This window comes from Notamacropus eugenii, chromosome 4 (assembly GCF_028372415.1).
Source record: "Notamacropus eugenii isolate mMacEug1 chromosome 4, mMacEug1.pri_v2, whole genome shotgun sequence".
Taxonomy (NCBI): Eukaryota; Metazoa; Chordata; class Mammalia; order Diprotodontia; family Macropodidae; genus Notamacropus; species Notamacropus eugenii.
In genome coordinates, this window is record NC_092875.1 from 290,900,525 (window position 1) to 290,918,977 (window position 18,453).

Below are 18,453 nucleotides of genomic sequence, written 5' to 3' on the forward strand. Positions count from 1 at the left end.
TCTTTATTCACTTCAAGTTTTGCTCCTTTTTGGCCACCTTCTTGTCCTCGGCATACTAAGACAGGATAAATGATAGAAATAGGATACCAAAAAAAAGTCATTTATGTTTTCCTAAGCATTCATCACAAACTTCATCTTATTTAGTCATTCCTTGTTCCTGACATTCTTTTTCTTTTTATAGTATATAGTATATACTGTCTTTGGTATTTATTCTCAGTTATCTCTCTTTATTTCTACTTTTTGTACAAGTATTTTAAAATTTTATTTTTTAACAAAAAAATTTAACATTTTTAAAAAAATCTATTTTAAATAAATCTAGTTGGCCAATAAGTTCCCTGTGCAGCCACATTGGTCTCTATAGAGACCAATTTTCATAATTGAAATAATTTGTTTGTGTTATCAGGTTTTTTTTTCTTGATAAAATTCACAAGCATATGTTTTCTGTAGAATCTTTTTTTTTTTTTGGTAGAGTTCTACCTTGGCTCTGAAACCCACTCTTTCAAAATTTAAGATGTGTGTAAAACTGTTCAGCATTACATATATTTATTAATAGAGCTCAGGACCCCCTTAAATGGACCCCTGAAATCTACCTTAGCTTCAAGGCAAATTTTGGTTCAGCTTCTATCCAAAACCACAGGTCCAGAAAGAACTGGAAGCCAAGGGAATACATGTCTATTACGAAATGGCTAAACAGATTATGGTAGCATGTACGTATGCACTATGAATATAACAGCATATCATTCATTGTACCACAAGAATTGATTAAATGGACTGCCTCAGAGAAGCCTGGGAAGACAATAGAAACTGATGCAAAATGAAATGAACAAAACCCAAAGAACTATTTATATAATAACAACATTATTAAAAAAAAACAACTCTGAAGGACTTGGAAGTTCTGATTAATGCAATAATCAAATATTCTGGAAGAGTGATGCACCCATCTCTTGACAGAGAGATGATAGGCTCAAAATATAAAATAGGACATACATTTTTGGTCACAGCTGATGGGAGAATTTGTTTTGTTTGACAGCGTATATTTGTTGCAAGAACTTTCCCCCCTCTTTTTTCTTTTTCTTTTTCCCAATGTGGACAGTGTTGGAAGGACAGAAGGAGACAGGGATAGGAAAGCAAGAAAGAGAGACAGATAGAGACTGAGACAGAGGCAGACAGAGACAGAGAAAGACAGACAGAGAGAGAGAGACAGAGACAGAGACAGAGACAGAGGGAGACAGAGGGAGAAGAGGGGAAGATGTGAGGAGAGAAGGGGGAATTGAAAGGGGAAGAGAAAGAGAGAAGAAAGAGAAAGAAAAGAGGTTCATCAAGGCATTTTACTTTTTTTTTCAAAAATAGGAAGAAAAGAACAAAAGTTGAAGAAGATCCAGCAAACAGAAAGCTTTGAGAGCTATAGGTTTTGATCTTATTATGTACTTAAAAAGGAAAGCAAGCTGTACGTTATAGAGACCGACAATTCATATCTGATCCTCATTTTCTGTTCTACTAGACATATGCAAATTCCCATTCTATTTGGTGTTTGCTAAATTCTTATTAAAAATAAAAATGAATTTATGAAAAAGACCCCACAGCTTAGGAGCCTGCTGATATTTCTCCTTTACTAGATCAAACCAGAAGAAATATTAATTCAAAGCAAAAGGCACTTAATTAAGTAGAATCACAAAGTAATAAGAAAAATCTTTGTCATGTAAATAGAGGCACACCCTCCCACAGATTCCCTTGTTACCTTTAGGAAAAGGAACATGAATAGGGAACACAGTAGCTAGGGAACATCTGTAGGGAAAATACTTAAACAGGGCAACTCATGCTCCTCAGACTGCCTCTCAAATGGAATCCTTTTCTGCTTCCAAAGCTGTTGATGTCACTTGCTGGTCTGTTTTCTCTACCAAACTAAGGTCAAGCTCCACTGAGCTGTGAGCTGCTGGTTGTCCACTGCTGTTTCTCTATGGAGTTGTTATATCTTCTGGTTTTCTTCTGAATCACAGCCATATGGCCTCTTCCGCACAGGAAAATGGTCATTGCTTTTTCTTTGTATCTAGCCCAAAGTGTTAGGGATACTCTGTCTCTTTTGTGATATCCAGAAAGCCAGAAAAAAACCTTAGGTCAAGGTTATCTTTTGAAATGCTTTGCTTATTATACCTTAGTGTTTGAACCTCTAGGTCTCCTCTTCCTTTTCCTCCTCCTCCTCCTTCTTCTCCTCCTTTTTCTCCTTTTCCTCCTTCTTCTCTTGTGATATGAGTGGGTTGAAAAAAATTCCCTTCAAATCCCACTGTGTCCCTCACTGTTAATTTCTGGGTCATATAAATTACCATGAACCAGTCACTTAGCAATGTTGAAGAGAGCAGGGTGAAGATGGTCACTTTAATCTTAAATTCCTGACCCACCAAAGTCATTGATTTCTCAATGTCACAATCAGGAATTATGAGATAGCGTAGTCACTTGTTCTCAAAGTTTCTGTCATTTCCACTTTTGCAACTTGTTCTTACTTATGAATGAGAATTAAGAAGAAGCCTTCATAATCATTTTCTCCCTCTTCTGGAGGATGAAATTGTCACCCACAAGTCAAATAAAGAATTTCTCAACTGCTCTGCAGAGAAACTTTGAGCAGATGTCAGAAGAGTTGAAGTCCCCTTAACAATTCTGTGCCAATATTCTAATCTGCTTTTGAAACTCCTCATTCATTTCCTTATTTTAGCCAGGAAGTTTGTAGTATACTCCCACTACAATGCTGCTTCTGTTTCTCCCATCACTGGTCTTTCCCCAGATGTTTTTTTACCATACTCCACTCATCTGGTTCATGCATTTCCACAGAGAGGTGAAAGAGGTATCTTCATAATATAAGATACTACCCTTTCAACCTCTTTTATTTCCACCTTCCTTTTGTTTCTGAAGGTATTATCTTTAATGGATAACCATGATAAAAACAGGATTTGTCTAGGACTTTGCAGTCTTTACAGGGGCTTTCTAGGTTTCTTCTGGCTATAAAGGCATTTGTCCTCACATGAATCATCAGAAGTGAATCATTGGTCATTAGTCATTTGGGACAATTTCTGTTATAGTCCAGATACGCACCCAAGGAAGAAAGCATTGCTTTTGATGGTTCTTTTCTGGATATCTCTGCTTTAACCCTTGTATTGATAATGCATTTTTGCTAATTGTTAATGGAATTTTGCTCCTTAATGGGAAGATCTTTCCCATTCATTAATAGGGCCATGTGACCTGCTTTAGTCACATAGAAAGTCACATGGAACAGGAAGAAATGGAGAAGGAAGGGTGGAACAGGAAGAGGCAGAGCTAGAGCAGAACTAAGAGGAAGCTGTTGAGAGCAGTTAGGGCAGAGGGAGAGAGAGGACACAGTTAAGCAGGAGTGTTGGCTTGTGGGAAAGTCCTAGCAAGGCATGGGAATGACCTTGTCCCCTGCAGTGCTAATGTGTATTGATTTCTTGGTTACTATGACAGATCTGGCTTTCTGGTATTGGGATTTGGTTTTCTGGTATCTGAATAAATGTTTTTCTTCTACCTTCTATATGGAGAATCTGTTATCCTTTGTGATTCAGAACTATGCCATTTTATGGAGCACAGGGAGCTGCTTTCTGTTCATACTATGTAGCTCTACTCTCTGTGGAATGACCTATATATCCTATAAGAAGTTCTAAAAGTTCAATGGTCTTTCTTCCTTTCCTTCTTCAGTTCACTTTCTTCTATCCTCCAAAACTTCCCACACAAGTCTGATTTCCTTCTGCCACACTGCATTATTTTCTCCCCTTGAAAATATAAACAACTCCTGCTTTATCAGAAAAAGTTTAGAACAATAGTTTCAGATTTGTACTTTACATAGTCTATTTTGTGCCTGTTTTCTATGTTAGAAAAATGTGTGAGTGTGGCTATCTAATATATAAACATAGCTTGCTAGTGGCATCAATAGATATGATCTGAGATCTGGTCCACATTTGCAGAAAGTAGGAAAAAAGGCCATTCTAGGACCACCAGCAGCCTAGCTAGGAGGAGAGGTAGATAGGATCCAGGATCAAGATCTTTCCTCCAGTTTTCAAGATGGGTATTAGGATAGAATTCTATTTATCTGCCACCTCTCAAATATTTGTAATCTAAGAACATGAATCTGGGTTCAGAATTGTTGTTGTTGAATCATTTCAGTTGTATCCAACCGTCCATGACTCCATTTGAGGTTTTCTTGGCAAAGATACTGGAGTGGTTTGCCATTTCCTTCTTCATTTCATTTCACAGATGATAAAGCAGAGGCAAACAGGATTAAGTGACTTGCCCAGGGTCACACAGCTAGTAAGTGATTGAGGTCACATTTGAACTTAAGCCCTCCTGATTCCAGGACCAGTGCTCTATCCATTGAACCACCAGCTGTCTGGGTTCAGAATATAAGCTGCCAATTCTGATCTCTGTCAAAAAAGAAAGGTAAACTTTAGCTTACCCTCTCTAGTTTCACTCCTTCCCACCAAATGATGTTTTCACAAAAGACCATCACCAATACCTAATAAACGTTTTCATCAAAGAAAACAACAAATAGAAATCAGAGTATTTATACAGATTAGATCACAGAACATAAAATAGTAAAGGATCTTGGATCAAGACAAAACAGTTCAGTTCAACCAAGGAAGGAGGAGATTATCTCACCAAAGGGCGTCCACTCTGTAGAGTTGAAGAGGGCTAGCTCTCCCATGTCTGTAGCTCCTCGTACTCCCATTAGCCATTCAAAAGTTTAAATTGTGGCAGCTAAGTGGCACAGTGGATCACTATTGGCCCGGGAGTTAGGAGGACCTGAGTTCAAATCTGGCTTCAGACACTACTAGCAATGTGACCCTGGGCAAGTCACTTAACTCTGTTTGCTTAAAAAGAAAGAAAGAAAAATTAAATTTAAAAAGTTTGAATTTTGTCTCTTTTGAGGTCCTCTTTCAAACTGTGTATTCAACCAATTGAAATAAGTCCCTTCTCCACTCATAGGCTTGAAACTCACTGTTCTCTCAATCAGGAGTCCCATACTTTTAAACACAGGGCAGTCCAAAGGAATGACCTTGAGGAAAACTACCCCAGATTTTTGTGGAAACAAAGTTAAAATGAAACTCATCTCCATAGAGATTACACTACACATATTTTATTTATTGCTATTATTTCTCTAGACATCAGCATTTTTGTATTCTTTGTGACTTCATATTCTTCTTGATATTAGGTTCTTATGTGACATGAATGCTATAACAGATTCTTTTATTTTTAGGCCAAGCTTTGAAAACATCTTAATTAAAAGCATGAAATACCTCAGAAAGTAATAAGCATAAGTAGAATAGCTCCTCTTGACTTAACAGTGTCTAACAATAAAGAACCAGTTGGAAAAGTAGAAGCAAAATCTCTAGAGATTGTGACCATAGAGAATAAAAAAACTCAGAAGGATGGGCTAATGTTCTTTTTTTTAAGGGGGTGGGGAAGGGGAGAGTAGGTTTAAGACTAATAAATGACTTCCAATTCATGACAAAATTCTAAAACAGATTATTAAACAGATGGATGAAGGAATGAAAAGGCATTTGTTAAATGCTTGCTATATGGCAAGCACCGTGCTAAACACTGAACATACAAATGCAAAAAGATAGCTGCTCTCAAGTAGCTTACCTTCTAAAAGGGGGTGATGATACATTTAGGGAAGTGGTGGTCAGAAAGGTTTATTTTGGTTTAGAAAGTTATAGAGATGGTGAGTGGAGTAACAGAGAAGCCTGATAGATCGTTTAGAGTACCAATGGTACTATTTATTTGATTAGTATCAGAACTGGAAAGCAGGGGTAGGAGGATGAAGGAGGGAGAAGAACAAAAGATGGATATGGCATCAAGACAACTGGAAAGAAAATGAGAGGTGAAAGAAGAAAGTGAAGCGTAGCTCAGGCTGTCTAAATAGAGAGGACTATATGAGTTGGTTTGTGAATACTTAGAGAATCAGAGCCATCACAATGATTCACTAAGAAGTCATACCAAACCAACATTATTTCTATTTTTATAGTGTTATTAGGTCAATATAACAGGGAAATGCTGAAAGTATCCTATATCTGGACTTGAGCAAAGCACTTAAAGTTTTTCATGATAGATACACAATCAGAAAAATAAAAGAATCCAGCCGTTTGTCATCATTTTGGCACAGGACTACATCTCTAAAGGAAATTTTGACTTAGTCATGAACATGCAACCCTAAAATGTCCCCAACAAGACTGCATACTTTCACGTGAAGCACTTGTAATTTATATAAATTTAAGCATCACAAAACCAGCGGGCACGCCTTCTACTTCCTTTGTAATTTCCCACATTGCCTAGTCCAACGAACATCGTGGACACTCATCATTAGATGTATAATTTCCATTGACAAAATGTGAGAAGTGATACCAGGAATGAAAATGAAACTACATGATGCAAACATCAATATGAGAAGTGAAAAACTTTAGATTATCATTAAGATGATTCTGAATATAATATAAATTACATAAATAAATTGATATATAAATTGTATATAAATATATAAAAATTAATATGTAAATAAACATAAATATTAATATAAATATAAAATATTCATTGGTGTATAGTCAGTCCATAAGCATTTGTTGACTGCCTACTATGTGCGAAGAGCTAGGGTTACAAAGAAAGGCAAAAGATAGTCCCTGCCTTTGAGGAGCCAACCGTTGAAGGAGGTAAACAACATGCAAACAAGCATGCAGATATAAGTTGCCTGCAGGAAATAATCCACAGAGGTAAGGCACTAGAATGAAGACGCATTGGGAAAGACTTTCTGTAAAATGTGGGAATGTTTCTGGGACTTGAAGAGTTGAGAAGGAAAATATTCCAGATACGGTGGATAGCTAAAGAAAAGCAGAGAGCAGAGAGGTGAAGTGCCTTGTTCATGAAACAGAACGGAAGAATTATAGCGGAATGGAAAGTGTAAGAATGGAAAGGTTGGGAGGGAGGTCTGAGGGAGTGTATGTCATGAATGGCTTTGAATATCAAGTAGATGTTCGAAGAATATGATCCTGCAGTAGCTAGGGAACCAAATATGTATAGACAAAGCATAGAATAAATTTTCACGTTGTACTGAGATAATTTGGAATCCTGAAACACACCATGATATGTGGACTGATCAAAATAACTAAATATGTATGTATACCCAAAGCAATTAAATGACTTTTCCAAGGTCACATAGCAAATAAATAACAGGGCCAGGACTTAAACTCAAGTCTTCTGCCTCCAATTTCATTAACAGTATATAATTTAAGCTTTAATTTTGGCAAAGAAATTATTGTGTATTATATTTTTCTAAGGTATTCGTTTTAGTCCTTTCCTTTATTCTGTTTTCTATAATTGTGCTATAAAATTATTCAATTCGACCTTATGCTAAAATATCTCAAAATGTATTATTCAAGCCCACCAATGCTAGACACACGTATAGCATTTACTTAATTGAATCTCACTCATTTGTCTTGGTCTATATTTAACTCTCCATTATGCAATTCTATTTACTTGATTTATTTCATTTGGCTTAGGTGTTTTATAAGTTGTCATAGTTGAGAATATTTTAAGAGATTAAACTGGCATGATTGGAGAGCTGTACATGGAGAAGTCAATTTTCATTGAGGTTACATTTTTAAAATAATTACACCAACTTTGGACAGGACTATGCTGTAGTATTGAATAAAGCAGCTTTAAGGATCCAAGATTATTAGTTTCTTCTCTACCCTTGTCATTTATTAATGGTGAAATCATTTAGATTTTGCTAAAATTATTTAGGCTAAGTCTATATGACATCAAACACCTGTATGAAAAATGAAAATTTCAACCCACTAGATTGCTGTTTCAAAATCTACTAATGATCAGACAGGTATTTCAATATTTCAGCATGTATGATTTTATCAATATGGGTATTCCCTACATAGGGGCAGATCATAATGTATTCTGTTCTGTGTGATTCTTGTCCACACCCTTCCACATACCTTCCCAGAGGATCCAATATGGTAGAGCCCTTTCTCTATGACTTTTAACATTTTTGGGTACCAGTTCATCCCTCAGGTTACATATCAATTATTACTTGATTTTGTTTCACGCCCTGCTCACCTACTTTTCCAATTATACATTTCCTGGATGATTTTCCTCATGCCATTTTGTTTGCATGCAAATTACTGTTGGCAATACAGTATGCTGTGGTTTTCCTGTGCCCTCCATTCCTCTGTCCATTGTCTTCTGGATTTACCCATGATTGTGATTATTTGCAGCTTATGATATTTCGTCATTTACAGCTATTTAGCATCAAAGGAAAATTGTCATCATTTCAAAAGATTGGGTTTTGGATCTGAGAACAATTTTGTCATCATGAAAGAGCTGCCAAATGTCCCCTATGCCTGTTCTCTTCCTTCTGTTCTGCTTTGAACCCAGTCTCATAAATAAAGAGTGGAAAGAGAGATAGATTTGGAGTCAAATGACCTGAGGTTTAATCCTGGTGCTATCATATACTTCCTGTGTGACTTTGGAAAAGTTATTTCATCTCTCTGATCCTCATTTTCCTTATCTGTGAAATGAAAGGGCTTAACTAGGTAACTTCTCAAGTTCATTTGAGTGCTAAACACATGATCTTAAAGTCATAAAGGAAGGGCCACCAGATTTTTTCATATTAAAATTATGGATGTATTGCTTAACAAAGAATATTCCTTTTCAAAAGCTTTGTTAGAATAATGCTTTCTCTTCATGAAATGGCTAATATTAGCCTGCAATTTTTACCCAGGAATTCTGCCTTCTATTTAAGCATGATCTTCTCTGTCTCAGCTTGCTCATCTATAAAATGGATAGAACATGATTTTGTGAAGATTTGTACGTAAGTACTCTGAGAATCTTAGATTATATGAATGTAGAGTACATTTTATAGCAATTCCAAGTTTGTTTCACTTTATTCTTTACAATATTTTTCTATAGTTTATAATTTAAATTATAAATTATATACTTATATAGTGTGATATATAAATTATATATAAATATATAAATGATATAAATGATATATAAATTATGTTTTTGATCTCAGGCATTATGATACACTAGTTTTTTCCTGCCCTCTAACAGTTCTGTTTAAATATAATCTCTTCCTCTTACTACTTAGCTACCTTCATGTTTAAATGTCTAGCTATTTGCCAAAAAGTGGATGCTATAGTATATCATTTATGTCCAAGTTCAGTCAATAAGCATTTATTAAATGCCTACTGTATGCCAGGCACTTGTTGGAACCCTGGATGGATTCTGTGTCCCTGAATGTTTTTGGCTCCTTAAGATACAATTAGTGTTTAAAATTTATTTTTTCCTAATTAATGTCTATAATTTTACAATTATAATTATCTATGTTCTGTAGTATAGTGGAAAGAAGACTATATGGATAGTCAAGAAGCCTGGATTTCAGTCTTTAACCAGTTTCATACATGTTTTTAGAGAAATCACTTTTTATGTACCTAGATCCCCTTTAGAGTCAATATTCCTACAGTTTGTGATTTAGTCATAGAGAAGCATAAAGTCAAAATGCTGCAAAAGTTAACCTTACCATTTTTTCCAAAGTTTTAACAGTTATCTCCATTGTATTCCATTAAAGTGCAAACTCTGACCATTCATAACCAAAGAATTGAAAGAATCAAAGAAGTTGAAATAGACAATTTTGATTACATAAAAGTTTTCACAAACAAAATCAGTGTAGCTAAAATTATAAGGGAGGCAGGTAACTGGGTAAAAGTTTTGCAGCAAGTTTCTTTGATAAAGGTCTCATTTCCAAAATATGTAAGGCAAAGATTCAAGTTTACAAGAACAAGAGCCACTTGTCAAATGATAAGTGGCAAAAAGATATGAAGTTCTCAAGGGAAGAAATGAAGCTATCTCTAATCATTTGAAAAAAAACACTCTGCATCACTAAGAATTAGAGAAATGCAAATTAAAGTTCAATTTAATATCCATCAGATTGGCAAAGTTGACCAAAAAAGGGAAATTACAAATGTTGGAAGGCTGTGGGGAAATAGGCACATAAATGTTAGTGGTCAAACAATCCTGGAATGTAGCTTGGAACTATGCCTCAGAAGTCACAAAGTATGCATATTCTTTTAATCTAGTGATTACTAGAATCATACCCAAAGAGATCAAAGAAAATATTTATATATATACAAAATTATTTAGAGCAGCTCTTTTTATGGTAACAAATAATTAGAAACTAAGAAAGTACCTATCAATTGGGGAATGACTGGACATATGGTATATGAATGTAAAGGAATACTATTGCACTATTTAAAAAAATGAACGGGATGATTTTAGAGAAACCTAGAAAGACTTGTGTGAATTGGTACAAAGCGAAAGAAGCAGAACCAGGAGGATCATTCACATAATAATGAAGACGTTGTAATGACCAGGAATGTCAAAATACTTAAAAACTCTTGACTGATACAATGACCAACCAGGATTCCAGAGGACAAAGGTGAAATATATTACCCTCCTTCTGATAGAAGGTGCAGAATAATATAGACTTTTGGACAAGGCCAATGTAAGCATTTGTATTGCTTGACTATGCATATGTTGTAAGGTTTTTCTTTTTTCTTTTTTGGTGGAGGGGAGGTGGGAAAGTGAGAAAAGAGAATTTATTAAGTCAAAAAAACTTAAATTTAAAACAATTGAAATAAAATGAAACTACCTTCACTCTAAGGGCCTTTTCCTATTTGGCTGAACTTTATATTTCTTCTTTGCCTTTTATCTATCTTCCTTATCCTTTGACACTCTCATATCTGTTTTTCTGTCTTCTCAACCTTCACAAAGCCTTTTGGCAGAATAAAAGTATGATAACCCATATGTGATAATAATAATAGTGCTAAAATTTACATAGTCTTTAAGAATTGCAAAGTACTTTTTATACATTCCTATTTGATCCTCAACCACTCTATGGGGTAGATGGTATTGTCCCCATTTTAGGTGGGTGATACTGAAGTCAATGAGGTATGTGTCTTGATTAGGATCAAAAAAAGCTATGATAATATCAAAGGCAGGTTTTTAATCCAAATCTCCTGACTCAAAGTCCAGAATACTACCCACTTAGCTACACCACAAAGATAACTTGGGAGGTTTTTTGTTATTTTTGGGTTTGTTTGTTTGGTTTTTTTTTGTAAGTTAGTCATGGTTGTATTGGCAGTTGTAGATAACTGTCTCCTTGGAATATCCCACTTACTCAACTTCTAAGTAAAGTCACATCCTTGATTGTACTCAGACTTACCCCCACGAAGTGCAAATCTAAATTGTAGCAAGACGAGGGGGAAAAAATCACTCAGACTGAAATTTCAGCTTAAGGATTTCTAGAAAAACATGGTCCTTTAAAAAGAGAACTATTGAGTTTTATAGAAATTATGTGGCACTGAGGGTTCAGGGCCCCAAACTCTGGAGTTACAGGGATCAGGTTCAATCTCGGGGTACTGCCCCTAAATCATGTATCTTTGCCTCATTTTATCCCCACCCAGAGTTTCCTCTGGGAACCTCAGAATATAATTCTTACTTAGGTCTCCACAGATTCGAGTAAAAGAACCTCAGCTCCCATGCCAGTGCTCAGAGTAATAATATTGAATACAAGGCAGCTTTTTTCATCCCACAGAGAGAGCCCGTAACAATCAGAGACTCCCACTTTCTCCCCTAGAGACCTATACTGGCCTCATTTTATAGTACTTCCCTAAGGTTTGGAACTCCCTCAGAAGGGAAACATACTTGGAGTTGCTAGAGGAGCCAGCTCTTATGTCTCTGAAAGTCCCAGTTCCCTCCCTGCTGCCCTCCCCATCCCCTAACTATACAGGCTTCTCACTTTATAATACTTCTTAAGGATTTGACTCTTCTGAAAGAAACGAACTTGGGGTTTCTAGAGAAGCGGCCCATTCCCATCAGAATCAGATCATCAGCGTAACTCACAGTAGTAGCAGAGAACAAAGGCAACGTTGTACTCCTGGACATCATGACCTGTTTCCTTATTCTTCCAGTACTTGGTCCACAAGCTCTGTGCTACATCCAGGAATTCAACGTTCCTCCAGAAAATTGATGTTCAAGAAGTTTCGATGTTCTTCTAGAATTAAATTAAGTTCAAAAAGCAGTTATTAAGTACCAATTTTGGGCCAGGCAATGTACTAAGTAGGTTCTTGGGATGCAAACACAGGGATTCCCGTCTCTCAACCAGAACTCAGTAGTTCCCTTCTCATTGCTGCCATCTCTGGAGCTGAGATAAGGGATGGCATTCCCTTTGGAGATTATATGGAAGGATTAGCTTCACTTCCCAGGTACCTAGATCTCTCAAGTCTCTGATTTCTGCTCTGTTATATAGCTCTGCCTACCCCCTTTTATAGACCCAGTACAAAAGAGTACCTACCTCCAACGCCCAGGAACTTGAGTTTGTCAAATCATCCTAATGCTGAGAATCCTTCCCTATAAGAGGCATATGAAGAGAGAGCCTTTAGCTCATAATCAAAGTCCCAAACAAGGACTCTATCCCTTTAAAGCCAAGGAGTTGAGCAGGTTCCCCTGATCAATCCTCTACTCATACTACAGGATTAGGAGGAAAACATAACCTCTTATGAAAGTGTTTCTCAAGGTCCTGATAGGCTAAGATCAAACTCTGTTACTAATTGTGATTTTTTTTTTTGATAACTACTCAAAAAACAGAAATATTTCTTCTGTGACCAAACTGATGTACTCGTTGTTCTTGGAACAGATTATGTGCATTCCTGCCTTTGATACTTTTTGCATACACTATTCTGGCTGTCCTGGTTACTAAGCCTCCCCATTCCTGTCCAGTTGTGTCACTCCTACCTCAGCACCCCAACTGTCTCACCCCACACTGATCACAGCCTCCTACAGAAGCACCCAGTGCTCATTCCATACCTTTGATACTCATCAGCCTTATGCTATTTTCATCAGTTTATGTGCGTATCCTTTCCCTCTTGCTTGATAAACAACATAAATTCTCTGGATAGTAAGGCTTTTATCATACAGCATCTGAGCATATGGAACGGTCATGTCACTTAATTGATAGACTTAATATGCATCTCAGGCTGTATTTTACCCAAAGTGATTTTTATATACTTGAAGTGGTAGATAGATTTAGGAGTTATAGACAAATAGTGCTACAGACTCCTTAAGAACAGGGGTTTACCTCTTATTCCTCATGGTATCCCCAATACCTAGCAATAACTGCTCAATAAATATTTATTGAAGAGGATGATGATAGAACAAGGATAGGGAACCTAGAATCTCTTCCTTAAATCAACTCTGAAGACCCTAATAGCTTTCCATTCATCCTCAGTTTACTAGTCTGTAAAATGGGGAAAATGAAACTACAGGACCTACTTCACAGGGTCAATGTAAGCATCAGATTTGCAATCGTATTTAAAGTGCTTTGTGAATCTTAAAACGCTATATACATATCAGTAATCATCAGTGTCTTATACTGTATCATATTCAGTATATTAACTTTGCATAAATCTATTACTTATCTGTCCAATTAAATGAAAAACTCTTTGAGAACAGAAAGTACTTTAGGATTATAGGATCATAGATCCTATAGACCTACAGAGACCATCTAGCTCAAAACCCTCATTTCACAGATGTGAAAACTGAGGTCTAGAAGTGCATCTGCCCAAGACCATCCAGGAAGTGGCAGTTCTTAGATATGAACCCAAGCACTCTGACTTCTGGGACAGCTAGGTGGCATAGGGACTGGAGTCAGAAAAACTCATCTTCCTGAGTTCAAATCCAGCCTCAAATACTTGCTACCTGTGTGATCCTGGGCAAGTCACTTACGCTCAGTTGCTCATCTGTAAAACGAGCTCGAAAAGAAAATGGCAAACCACTCCAGTATCTTTGACAAGAAAATGCTAAGTAGAGGCACAAAGAGCCAGACACAACTGGAAAAATGACTGAACTACTCTGACTTCAAATCCACTGTTTTTCTTATTCCTATCTGTAGTGCCTCTAAAATCCAGGACTAGTCTTGGTGCTAGGGAAAATCACTCTTTGTACCCCCTTGCTGCACTAATATATTGGTCTGAAAGAACCAGTATTTGCTGGGCCTCTGTCAGAGATCTGTGAAGATTTGTGGAAAACAGCAGACAGGAAATGGGTGAATGTCCCAATTTTCACAAAAGAAAAGGGAAAGGGAAAAAGGGAGAGAAGAGAATAAGCATTTATCAAATGCCCACTATATGCCTGGCACTCTGCTAAACATTTTATAAATATTGTTTCATATGCCGGTATGAAGGCAATGGAGTCTTCAAATTGTAGACTGACGAACTAGACTTTGGTTCCCAGAAAAAAAAATGTATTATTAAAGGTATAGTTTGTGAGCATTTGAAAAAGGTGATCACTAAAGAGCATTATAGTTTTATCAAGAACTCATATCAGAATGATTTCATGTCTTTTTTTGTCAACGTTATCAGACTGGCAAATTAGGGGGCTGCCATAAACACATAAGATGGTGGGGACAGGTCTTTTTTTGACATATCTAAAGGAGTATCAAGTCCATGACAAGATTAACTTCTGGTCTCAAGCTACTCTTGGTTAAGGAGGTTAACATAATTGAAGCCTTTGTTCTGGCATTTAGGACACTTTTTTTTTTTTTTGACAAGGTGTGAACTTGCCTTGCCCTGGTTATAAAGGAATTAACCCCACCTTAATGATGAAATTCATGAGCATTTACCACCCAGTTAACACCTCATTGTTGAGCCACATCCTTGGACTTGGCTTTTAAAGGGGGCATGGAAAGAACTTTAGGTAGTCATACATAAACACATAAACCTCCAGGTCCTTGTGTGGCCCTGTGGCCTTTCCTGAAGGGAACTATGTGAATCAGAAAACTGCCTAGTAGGGAATCATCTGTCCCTAAGGGAGAAGATGCCCCAAAATGGCTGTGGACCACAGCAGGAGAAGAAAAGGGATCTATTTTCTAGTGAATTCCAGTTCTTTTCAAGAATGTTGTTGTTCAGTCTGTCTGATTTTTTGTGACCTTATTTGGGATTTTCTTGGCAAAGATAGTGGAGTACTTTGCCATTTCCTTCTCCAGTTCATTTTACACAGATGAGGAAACTGAGGCAAGCAGGGTGAAGTGACTTGTCACACAACTAGCAAGTGTCTAAGGTCACATTTGAACTCAGGTCTGCCTGACTCCAGACTGAGTGCTCTATCCACTATACCCTCTAGCTGCCCCTTTTCAATAATGGCAGGCTTTGACCGTAAGGGGGCCTAGTGATAAGGGGGCAGTGATAAATCTGGAGGATTACGGGTCCCTGGAGAGGTGGATCTCACGGAAAGAAGAGAAGGTTTCTGCCTGACTTCCTAGCAATTCTAAGTTCATTTTATTTTTTTTTTCATTGCAAGGAACTCCAACCCTTTAATTTATTCAATAAACATTTATTAAGGGCCAGACACTGCTCTAAGCACCAAGGATATAAAAAGAGGCAAAAGGAAGTCCTTGTCTTCTAGGAGTTTACAATGTAGAAGACTTAGAAGTGTGGAGGGCTGTATAAGTCCCCGAGGAAGCCGGGAAGGAGAGTTGTTTTGACTGTTCCGTGGGCTTGTGAATCCTCTTTGTTTCAAATTTTAGTCAAGGTAAATAAAGCCTACCCAGAATTTGGTGAATTGTTAGCCTGAGTACTTGCATAGGAGCTGAAGATACTTTTCTCTTTTCATGGAGTTCTAGATATAAACTAAATTCTGATGTTTCCAGGGGAAATTTTGAGCGGGGTCATGAGTCAAAGAGAATGATTTGCAAGGAATCTCCCAGATTATAAAACCAGAGCTTTTGGTCTATTTCAGTATCCTGTATTTTAATGAAGTCTTTGACAAAACTTTACTATCTTCGTGGAAAAAATGAAAAGGCATCGGTTGAATCATAATACAATTTGGTAGGTTTTGAATGAATTCTTGACTTGACCCAAAGATTAGTCATTGATAAATCAATAAAACTTAAAAAGAGGTCTCTAGTAGGAGACCTCAGAAATCTGACCTTGACCCTGTGTTGTGCAACATTTGCATCAGTAAAATGTATGAAAGCATAAATGGCATGCTTATCAAATTTGCTGATAATATGAAGCTAGTTAGAGATAGCTAACCAGGTAAATGAAAAAACCAGGATCCAGAAAGATTTGGACAAACTAGAATCATGAATTAAACCTAATACCATAAAATTTAAAAGTGAAAAAGTCCTGCTTGAGAATGAAAAAAAAAAAAACCAAAAAAGTTCAGGATGAGGAAAACACTAGTTCAGGTGAAAAAGAGCTGGGATTTTTGTGGAGTGAAAATTTGATAGGAGTCAACAGCCTGACCTGGGAGCCAAAAGAAAAAAGTTATTTTAGGTTGCATTAGGAAAGGGATGATATTCAAAGCTTTGATAAACTGAAGAAGAGGAGGACAGGTAGAGGAACTAGCAAACATCTGTGGCAGGGACTGTGGAAGGTAGTAGAGATGCAAATATAAAAATTAAAAAATTCCTGTCTTCAAGGAGTTTATATTCTACTGGGGAAAACAACATGTACATAGATGATGAATGCAATACAAATGCAAAATTATTGGAGCACTAAAAACTGTGGAAATCAAGAACGCTTTCTTGTCAATTACATACAATAAAGACCTGGGTGGGATGATACTGTTAAGTAGTATTTGAAGAGTTGTCACTTGTAACAAGGACTAGTTTTGCTCTGCCAGTAAGTAAATTGCAGTTAGATTTCTACTCTGTAAGAAAATGCCTACTAGTCCCACAGTGAAATAGGTTGCCTTGTCTGGTAGTGGGTTACTCTTTATTGGAGGTCTTTAAGTGCTTTTTATTGGAGGCCCTCAAGGACCACCAGGATTCAAATTTATAGGACATGTGGTTGAGAAGATTCTTGTTGGAGACAGGCATCAGGCTGGATGACCTCTGAGACCCTTTCCAACTCTAAGTTGCTATGATTTTTCAAAAATAATTGTTTCATTGGTGAAGCCTGATTGGACACTTAGGTCATCCTGAGTCTCACAGAATTGAGAGATGTAAACTCTTGGAGATCATCCAGTCCAATGCAGAACCCCTATCCCCATTTTACAGATAAAGAAACTGAAACCTAGAGTCTGAGTAATTTGTTCCATAAGCAGTTAATAAGAGTCACAATTTGAATGTAGGTCTTTTGACCCCATATCCTGTGTTCTTTCCACTTTGCCATGATGCCTTTGAGTTGAGTGGAATGGAATATATTATATTATTATTAGTATGCTGGCAAGTCCTATATTTTATTGTATAGAAACAGCAATTGTCATCCCCTTAAAAAGGAGTTTATGAGCATTGCCTGCCTGAGTGGTTGTTACATGAGGATTAGATAAATTCTGCCATCCAGATCTCTGAAAATGATACTCTGTGAACGCAAGTTAGTGGTCTTGTTACAACTCTTGCAGAATGAGTTTCTTTCACCCCAAATTACACTGAATGTGTGTAACATAAACTTGTTCATATATATATATATATATATATATATGTGTGTGTATATATATATATTTTAAATTTAGAGCACTCAGTATTTTACTCATTTCCATATAAGCGTCCACTGGTTCTGTTAACAGCTTCAGCAAATGTTTCCTCGAGAATCTAAAAGATTTGTGTCAGACGTTGAATGCTGTATTATGGGTTCTCTATATAAATACTGCTTAAAATTAGATGGCAAAGTCTTTCAATTTACATCCTGCCAACTGTTTTACCACACTCCTCCCCCTCCCCCCTTGCCTGTTTGCCTGCCATGTTATCCTCTATAATGAGTGAGTTACAGTAATTGTAGCTGGAAAAATCATCATGCGAGGGGGAAAAAAAGCTCAAAACCTGCCTTATTTTTACATCAGTAAAGTGCCTGTCATTTTTTGGCTGGCTTACAGTTTTGGAGGCAAGTCAGAGAGCCAGCAGAGTAAATGCCACGTGGGGAGGGGCTGGGGTGAAGCATAAATTAGCTGTATTTCATTTTCCCTTAATAAAGAATTTCAGTTTTTTCCACAGTTAACTGTATAATCAATTTGCTCCCCTGCTGGTTTGCTAACTTGCTGTTGGCTTGACTTCAATAATATCGAGCCTGTAACGAGAGAAATGGGAGGACTGGATCTCACTGAGGAGAAATAAGGGACTGGGATGGAGCACAGAGTTTCGGCTCTGGGAATTTGGTTGGCCTTTTTATCATTAAAGAGCCAGAATGTGTCGCCCCCCAGAACTTTGCTAGCGGCCCCACTTTTTCTCATAAAAGCTAGTGTGCTCCCTGAGATTCGTTAATCGGATTTCACTGATTGGAGGACGCTAAATATTTAAATCCTTCTCCGTCTTCTGCAGCCTTGGGCTTCCCAGCCCTTGAATTCCCCTGAAGTTTTATCAGTCAACTCTGCTAAGAAAGTACACTTATCAAG

General features: G+C 37.0%; 1 protein-coding gene across 3 annotated transcripts in view; it reads right to left on the reverse strand.

The window, feature by feature from the left end:
* The window catches only part of NCOA2 (nuclear receptor coactivator 2), a 346,666-nt gene extending 334,071 nt beyond the window's left edge, over positions 1 to 12,595 (reverse strand). For all 3 annotated transcript variants that reach the window (XM_072604810.1, XM_072604824.1, XM_072604819.1), the window contains exons 1-2: positions 12,419 to 12,595; positions 11,968 to 12,118 (exon numbers count right to left, since the gene is read on the reverse strand). The gene's annotated coding sequence lies outside the window, so the exon portion shown is untranslated. The remainder of the gene's footprint in view (positions 1 to 11,967; positions 12,119 to 12,418) is intronic.
* Between the last annotated feature and the right edge of the window lie 5,858 nt (positions 12,596 to 18,453).